Source organism: Citrus clementina, unplaced genomic scaffold (genome assembly GCF_000493195.1).
Source record: "Citrus clementina cultivar Clemenules unplaced genomic scaffold, Citrus_clementina_v1.0 scaffold_9, whole genome shotgun sequence".
NCBI lineage: Eukaryota > Viridiplantae > Streptophyta > Magnoliopsida > Sapindales > Rutaceae > Citrus > Citrus x clementina.
Window position 1 is genome coordinate 20,898,002 of NW_006261964.1, and position 8,798 is coordinate 20,906,799.

An 8,798-nucleotide genomic window follows, 5' to 3' on the forward strand; every position below is an offset into this window, starting at 1 on the left:
TATATGTTTTGATCTTCATGACTCATGAATTGGGTATAATAATATTTACTAAATTCACATGTATATTCTTTTACAAAACACATATTACAAATTGTCAAATTTATTAATTTCATTCTAGCGTCTAATTTATCGTGTTTTGCTTCATTTTCTTTATTTTGTAACCAATCTTCTCCTAGGAATTCACTAGCAATATATTCGATTATCTTTTCTATACCTAATCCTTTATCTCTTCCAATGCTATTTTCGTTGAATCTCTTATTAATTTTTGTGTATCATCACTTAATCCTTTCCACCAGTTAAATACATTTCCTATGAAACTTGCTATTAGAATGTCAGCAAATATGTTTATTTTTTCTTCTGTTTCTACATTCCAATCATCTCTAGATCCATTAAATATAAAAAATAATTTCATCTGCATTCCCCATTCTACTAAGGCTTTTCGAGAGTCTATTTTGCAATCTAAGTCTAAAAATGTGCCTGCATTGCTTATTGGCATTAAGTGGTCATTATTGGGTTGGTATTCTTTTTTCCATGGGGTATTTTTTAATGGGAGGATAGTATTCAAAAAATGGTTTATTTTTCTTTTTACTTGTTCCATTCCTATGGCTTGATTCTCCAATATCAGGTTTTAGTTCTGGACCTCCAGCAACATTCATTTTTATGCAATATTCTTTCTCAAATTCTTCTATGTCGCTAAGATTTATATCACTAAATTTTTCTGTTAATTCTTCTAATGTATTTTCCATTATTCTGTATCACTAGGTATAGTTTCCTTTATTTCTAATTTTTCTTTTCCTTTTTCCTTTGTTTTTAACTCTGCTTTTAATCTCTCTGATTCTTCTAATATTTTTGGGTACTGGGTTTTTATAAACCAATCATCATAACTTCCTGCCTGAGGTTTTGTTATTTGTTTTTCAAAACTTGTTCCTATTATTCCTGATTTTATTATTTCAAGTTTTTCCACCTTCTTATCTTTTTTCCGATTTATCTGTATTGTAGATAATTCTATTTTTATTTTTCCTATTTCTTGTTTAATTTCTCTCATCTCTTCTTTAAGATTTAAAAGTATTTCTTTTAATTCAAATAACGTAGTTTCCATGAAAGTTAGGGGTATTGATGGATATTATCTCTCTTGAGTGTATGTTACATTTAACGTAATATAGTGTTAACCTCTTTCAAAACCTGCTCTCTTTGTTTCTTGGGTTCTTGGTGCTGACGTGCTCTGCTTCTTCTTCAGTTATTTATCTTTTGTTGGTAAAAACATATAATAAAATTATTTTTTATTTAATTATTTACAATATATTTATTAATTGTATGGTAGTAAAGACTTTAGTTAGTTCTTATTCTAATTTTATTGCGTAAGATTAAATTATTGTTAGGTCAAATCATTGAATTCTAGCAATTAAATTTTTAAATTGATTATTGATAGATCATATATTAGAGATAGTTATTTCTATGAAAGAAAAGAAGAAATCTAAGAGCTGAATCAAATGGCCTGGTTTAGTGGGTAATCAAGACAGCACTTCAAAATAAGATGGAGAAGGAGTTTATATCAAATTGTATGGTTATCTACAATAAAAGAGAATTGTAGACACTATCGATTCAAATTCAATAATAGATAAATTTAATGCTCGAAAGTATCGTAAGGTACAACCTAAGGAATTTTTAATTGTAATTGAATTACTTTTGGGATTCGATTTATTTTCTTATATATTAATGAACTTTTTATTAAGTTTTACACTCTTAATTGTGATAATATTTGGACTTTGGAAAACATTTAGCCCACCCAATTTTTTTTTGGCTTTGCCCCTGATTAAATTTTATTTAGATGAAAATAGATTTATTAAATTGAGATATTTCAGACAATATCTTCAGATTTTTTAGATTAAGTAAAAAGCGAAAAGGAAAAAATTGGTTTAATAATTGAAAACTTTTAATAAGTTGAAAAAATGAACAGACTTTAATGACTTAACTGATTGAAATTAAATTAATTAAGTTCACAATTTAAAAAAAAAAAGGCCACATATTAAACTTGTCTCTTTTCTTCTCATTAATTTTCTTTTTGAGATATAAGCATTTTCATCTTTGAACTATTGTGTAATTAAACAGATAACTTTGGATTGCTACAATTGTTATGCAGGATATTGAGAGAGCAATATTTTCTAATTATAAACGTCATTTGTCTTGCCAATATACATACATCCATACACACACACACACACACACATACATACACATACATACATACATACACACACACATACATACATACATACATATATATATATATATATAGTAGTTCCCGCACTTTAAAATCCTGAATTGAAAATTTTCTCTCTTTGTCTCTATATATATATATAGAGAGAGAGAGATAGAGAGAGAGAAAGAGAGAGAGAATAATTATAATTTATGTAAATGTTCATCAAAGCAACCTTTTATCTCCCCAACAAACAACTTTTTATTTCTTATAACTTCTACTATCTTATAAGAACTTATAACTAATGATATATCCATTTACTAATCGTTTACTTCATTTATATGGTTATGTGACTATAAAAGGATGACTCGTCTCCTTGTTTGTATATACGTGAGATTGAATAAACTTCGTCGCTAGACATCATGTCTCTTATTTGCTTCTCTCTTTCTCTTGCTATATTGTTGAACTCTTAATTGATAAATAATTTAACATGCATCAATACGATTCTTAGCGAAAAAGGTAGTACGGTAAATTTCTCTCTTTTGATCTTAATCATAAAGGTATGAATTGAACTATTTAGATTTTGTCTAAAATTATATTTATATGTTTTTCTATGATTTAAGAGAATGAATCTATGAAATCGCTTCTTTATTAACCGTTATGGTAATTGGATTTATCTATCGTTCCATTCATTTATATTGCTATTTCCTATTCTAATATTGAATTGCTATTATATATACAGTATATTGAAACAAGAAAAATAATTTCATCCTGAAGTGTGAATGTATGCAGCATTTTTCTCTTGTCATTTAGTTTCGGCCGGGCCCAATCTACCAAGCTTTGCTCTTTGCTTGGTCTTGTCTTGTCAATGGACTTCCTTCCTGTCGGTAGCTCTAGAAGAACAACTCCAAAGCTGTATACATTACTCCTGGCTATCAGGTGGCCTGTCCAATTCAAACAGATATCAGTAGTGAATAACATCATAATTTTAGAATAATTCCTCAGAAACATATTTTACGAAGGATTCACTATTAAGTGTATATCTTACTTCCTTAAGGACTAAACAAATATTATAAGTTTATGTATATGTCGTATAAGATTATATATGAACTTCTTTCTCCATATCTCCAGAACGAGTTACAAAATGATTATATAAAGAAGGCATAATTGTTTGTTTCAAAAAAAATTTGAAGGAAAAATAACATAATATATGGAAGATGTTCAAGGATTGAATTAAAATGGTGATTTATTTTATCTCCTTGAAGGAGCGAAATTGAATATCCAAATGGATAATTTGTTTCTTTGAAACAAGTAAAAGAAAACATGCGATCACTGAAAGATCAAACAAAAGTTCATGATTTGATTTTCTTTTTTTTATATGTATATGAGGAGAAAATCATCAAGAATATATTTAAAGAGAACATGTGGTATGCGCAAATATTTTATAGCTCATTTATGCTCCAGCAGTAACATTCCTTGAAGCGAATGTTTATTTGATAATTGTGGGATTAGTGGAAGACATGCCATCATTAAATTTATTGACATTGCAGAGATCAACATTTAAGTATTTATGATTGCAATATATATATAGCACCACACGAAGTAGAACGAATTAAAAATTGAAAAAATTTGTGATGAAACTTCAATAATTCTAGAGTTTCTTACATAGTTTGAAATGATGAAGCTCAAATGGTAAATTTGTAAATCAGGCTAATGATTATGTATCAAATTATATAAAATTCAGAAGAATTTTAATCAAGAGGTAGCAAATTGTCTTATTTTTTATTTTTGTTTAAATCAAGTGAAGATGAATTTATAGAAGCAATTGATTATTTGTTATGATTCACCAATATTTATGCATAAATATTTTATGAAAAGGTCTTCCCATCACAAGGGATAGAAAAGCTATACATGATGGATGATTTGATTTTATGATAATACTATATATCACTTTACCTCGTCTTAACATTTATGTAATTTGAACTTAAAGTTCAAAAGGGATATTATACAATGTGAATTGTTGATCGATTATTGAATGAATTTGTTGATATATGAAAGTGAAAAATCACAAATAAAATATGATTGTGGGTTGATATATATGATGTCCTTGAAGAACGAAATGATGAGACAAATAATTAAATATATAAACGCTTGAAGCATGTGATAAATCAATTGATGCAAGAATTTAATTCTCGGGGAAGTTAAAACAAAATAATTCAATGCTCTACAGAGACCATGTTCGCATGTATAGCAAAATATTTGATCTTTATTAAGTGATTGAATATATAGCCCCTACTAACCAGAAAATGAATCTTAAATACTCTTGAATAGGTAAATGGTGAGGAATAAAGAGATCCAAATTGTCCTATAAAAGACATGCTTGGAAATTAAAAGAGAGTTTTAACCCTTATAGAGACATATTTATTAGAAGCTTCAAAATATCTCATTGGGCACATATATTGACAAATAAAAAATATTTAATCACTAGTATGTTGGTACTTGGTGCAAGAGAAAAATTGAAATTGGCATAAGATTGTTGTTAATAAAAATTTAGTTGTTATGATAAAATATTCAAGATCCTAAATCACAAAAATATAAAACAATATCGATTTATGTGATTAGCCAAAATTTTGACATGTGGTCCATCTGTTAGAAGACATAAAATTAATTAACAAAATATAAAATTTTTAACATATAGTCCATACACCTGAAGCCATAAAATTTCTAATAAAACTTGTATCTAAACTATGCTATGTCAAAGTCAAATTAAAGAATCTATGTACTTATATTTGAAGGATAAAATGCTAGAAACAAGTACTAGAAGTATTAAATCAAAAAACTTGCACTTTATATATTCTTGATAGGGCTATAATCATGATTGTGTATGTTATAGCTATCTAGACTTATAAAGTATAATCACTTTAGTGAAATTTGTTAAAAGCTTGATATGTTGTTATCCACTTCGCTATGTGATTTTATTAAAAATTAAAAATTAGATTTGCAATCTTTGCAAAATATGTTGATGATCTAAAAATGGAAAATACTCTTGAAGAGCTTATGATTTTATCCTTTTAAGAATGAATAAGATTCCAGATGAAAAATCTTGAAATGACGTAATCTTTTTCAACTTATATATTGAAATTTATTACATAGAATTCTGATATAATAGAAATATCAGAAGTATTTCACTTCAATAATTGTTCTATTTTAGAATTTATTGTATACATCTTAGTCCCGAAGAACCATATTTTATTCCAACTTGTGTCTACAAATGGCATTGGAAAATTGCATAATTGTAAATTACATTATGTTCAACATAAACTTAAAAATGTCAAAATAGTGTGAAAGATATAATACACAATTTTCTTGTATATGCATGCTAAAGCTTAGTTTTACTTGAGAAGATTAACAAAATTATGAAGATATATGCATGGAGATATTCTTCAATCAATATGACGGTTTTATATTATATATTCAAGCTTTCAAAAGATGTGTTGATCTTGTAGATTATTTAACCAAGGTATTACAATAAAATATGATTGATCATTGAAGCACCCATGTCACTTTGAGGGAAAGTGCCCTTATTGAAAAGAAGGGAGTTACGGATATAGAAGGCTCGATGCACTATATTCTTTTTCCTTCATTAAGTTTTTGTCCCATTGGATTTTCTTATTAAAGTTTTAACAAGGCAGATTGTACCCCTGCCTCTATAAGGTATAAATGAATAGTGTATTCCTTTTCCTTCATTAGTATGTTTCTCATAAGGTTTTTACCAGCAAAGGTTTCAGTGAGGCATATTCTTTTTAGGATGAACATCCAAGGAGAAATGTTATTAAATAATCATAATTTATGTAGATGTTCATCAAAGAATCTTTTATCTTCACATCAACCAACTGTTCATTTCTTATAATTTTCACTATCTTAAAAGAACTTATGTCTAATGATATATTTATTTACGAATTATTTACTTCATTTACACGGTTATGTGATTACAAAATGAGAGCTCATCTCCTTATTTGTATATGTTTGAGATTGAATAAAACTCATCTCTAAATATCATGTCTTCTATTTATTTTCTCTCCTTCTTTTCTAATATTGTCATGCTCTTAGCTAATAAATAATTTAACACGTATGCAATTATGCGCCACTTTACAAGGGAAAGCACAACAAAATTCACTGTAACTGACAGTTAATCTAAAATTAATCTCCCATAGCTCTTTAATTATTTAACAAAGCAACAATAATTAGCCATACAAAAAAATTAATTCCGAGTTAGTATAATTTAGCAAAACCCCAAATTAAGCCACAAGTCATTACCATTCAAAAATGCTCGCCATCACAGCAAGCATGTGATCCACGGCTGTAAATAATTACCGAGAAAAGCATCAAATAAAGTTTCGTAGTTCGAACATTTGTTGAAAATGCACGTGAGATTGTCTTTATTTATCACATGTGTTTATTGCTAGTAACACTCTTTTTAACACCACTCTTTTAGTCTCTTGCAGATTCTGCATGGTGTTAAGTTTTTCATTCCCCAGAGTATGCATACTTAACACCACTCTTTTAGTCTCTTACGTATTATTGCATGGTTTTAAGTGGTTATTTCCATCAGAACTTACATGTAAGTACTTGAAGGCATGTAAGTTCTGATGTAATTTTTTCCTCTAATTTATTGCTAGGGATGTAATTTATGTCTCTTAATTAAAAAAATTTTGGTTTGGGCTTTGAATATTTGATTATTAATTTTGTAGCATTTGGATACTGTCGAAGAGTGTGTATTAATTATGCCCATGTATTGCAGTAAGATAGAGGTCTCGCTATTTTGTTAGTGAAGATTTTCAAACAATGGTTGATAGACCCCTAGACTCTGCTATAAAATATATAAATTCAGACTTTCTCTAGATTTGAAATTTAATTATAGTGCCAACAGTAACCTTCTATTTATTAATTCTAAAATCTAATCCAATCCCATAATTTACCCAAGCTCCGAAACATAATTTAAATAAAAAGTTGTCCAAAATTTTGACTTCCCCAAGAAAAAACACAATAGGCTTATTTTAAATCCAATCTTAAAAGAAGCCCAGCCCATGGTCTGAGCTCTCGTGTTTTTTCCCATTTTTTAAATTTCCCTCAAAAAAACAGTGTTTAATGTGAATTCCGAGTGAAAAAAAGAAAAAAAAAATCAAATTTTGACAAAAATGGAATACGGAGACGCCATGGAAGTGGAAGTGGAAGCCACTGCTACTCCTTCTTCTTCACCTCTCGATCTCCACTCTCTTCGCAGGTGTGTATATATATATATATATACATGTTCATCGCCATTTTTTTAATTTTGTAATTTTTTTATTTGTAAAAAATATTATTGTTACTTGAACTTAATTTTACTTAATGTTTGTATATATATATATATATATATATTTTCTCGAAACGGCAATTATGCCCAGCATTAACGTTCTTTAGCTTCATGGGAACAATTTGACAGGGAAACTTGAAATCTCAGATGGGTTTTATGAAAAAATGGGTAGGCGTTTTAGAGCTTGGAATAATCCAAATTTGTGTTACAAGGCTGAATTCACATCGACAAGTACTCATGTTCCTTACGGAGTGAAATCTTGTTCGAGCACATAGCACAAGAGGAGAGATGTTTGTTCATATATCTCAATATGAAAATAAAAATTTAGACTGCGCCATTCTTTTAGTCTCATTTGAGTTATACACTTAAATATTGCATGATTTTAAGTGAAGAATATAACTCAAATGAGACTAAAAGAATGGTTTTAAATGAGATTGTTACCATCTTGCCACTCTATTCAATGGCAACCCCCCTTTCCGTCCGGTGCGAGTTCTTTTCTAGAACATGGATACTTAACACCATTCTTTTATTCTCTTACGTATTATTGCATGGTTTTAAGTGAAGAATATAACTCAAGAGGCAATTGGCTGGATATCATTTTTCTTTGTTCTTTTTTTTTTCCACTTATTTATTTATTTTAATTTAATTGCTAATATTTTTGTTGTTGCTGGCTGTAGAGTAGATATCCAGTGAACTACGAAACTTTATTTGATGCTTTTCTCGGTAATTATTTACAGCCGTGGATCAATTATTTGAAATATGTCCTTAATTCAATTTTTTTTTTAATTGAAATTAGTGACTTATTTTATAAAATGAGTAAATCATATATTTATTATATAGATTAAAAACATTAGGGGGTAAAATGTTATTACTTTAATTTATTTTAAAAACCTTCTAATTAAAAAAAGTATATCAATCTAATATAAAATTGTCACTAGTATTAAACTACTTAAAAAAACAACATATAGTAACAATTGTTAACATTTTCATAAACTTTTTATGTGAATTTTGAGATTTTATTTATTAGTTACATTAACTAAGATAAAATTTGAATATTTTGAGGAGCTTTAATTTGATAGAAAAATCATCAACTAGTTCTTCAAAGAGAGTCAGAGCGCCTGGCAAAGAAACGACGACATCCAAAATACATTTTTGTTGGGTTGAGTTTAGTTTATTATTAAAGCTTTTGACTAATAATATTTTTATAATTTAAAAAGAGGAATAAATTTGAATTTTTTAATTTATTAA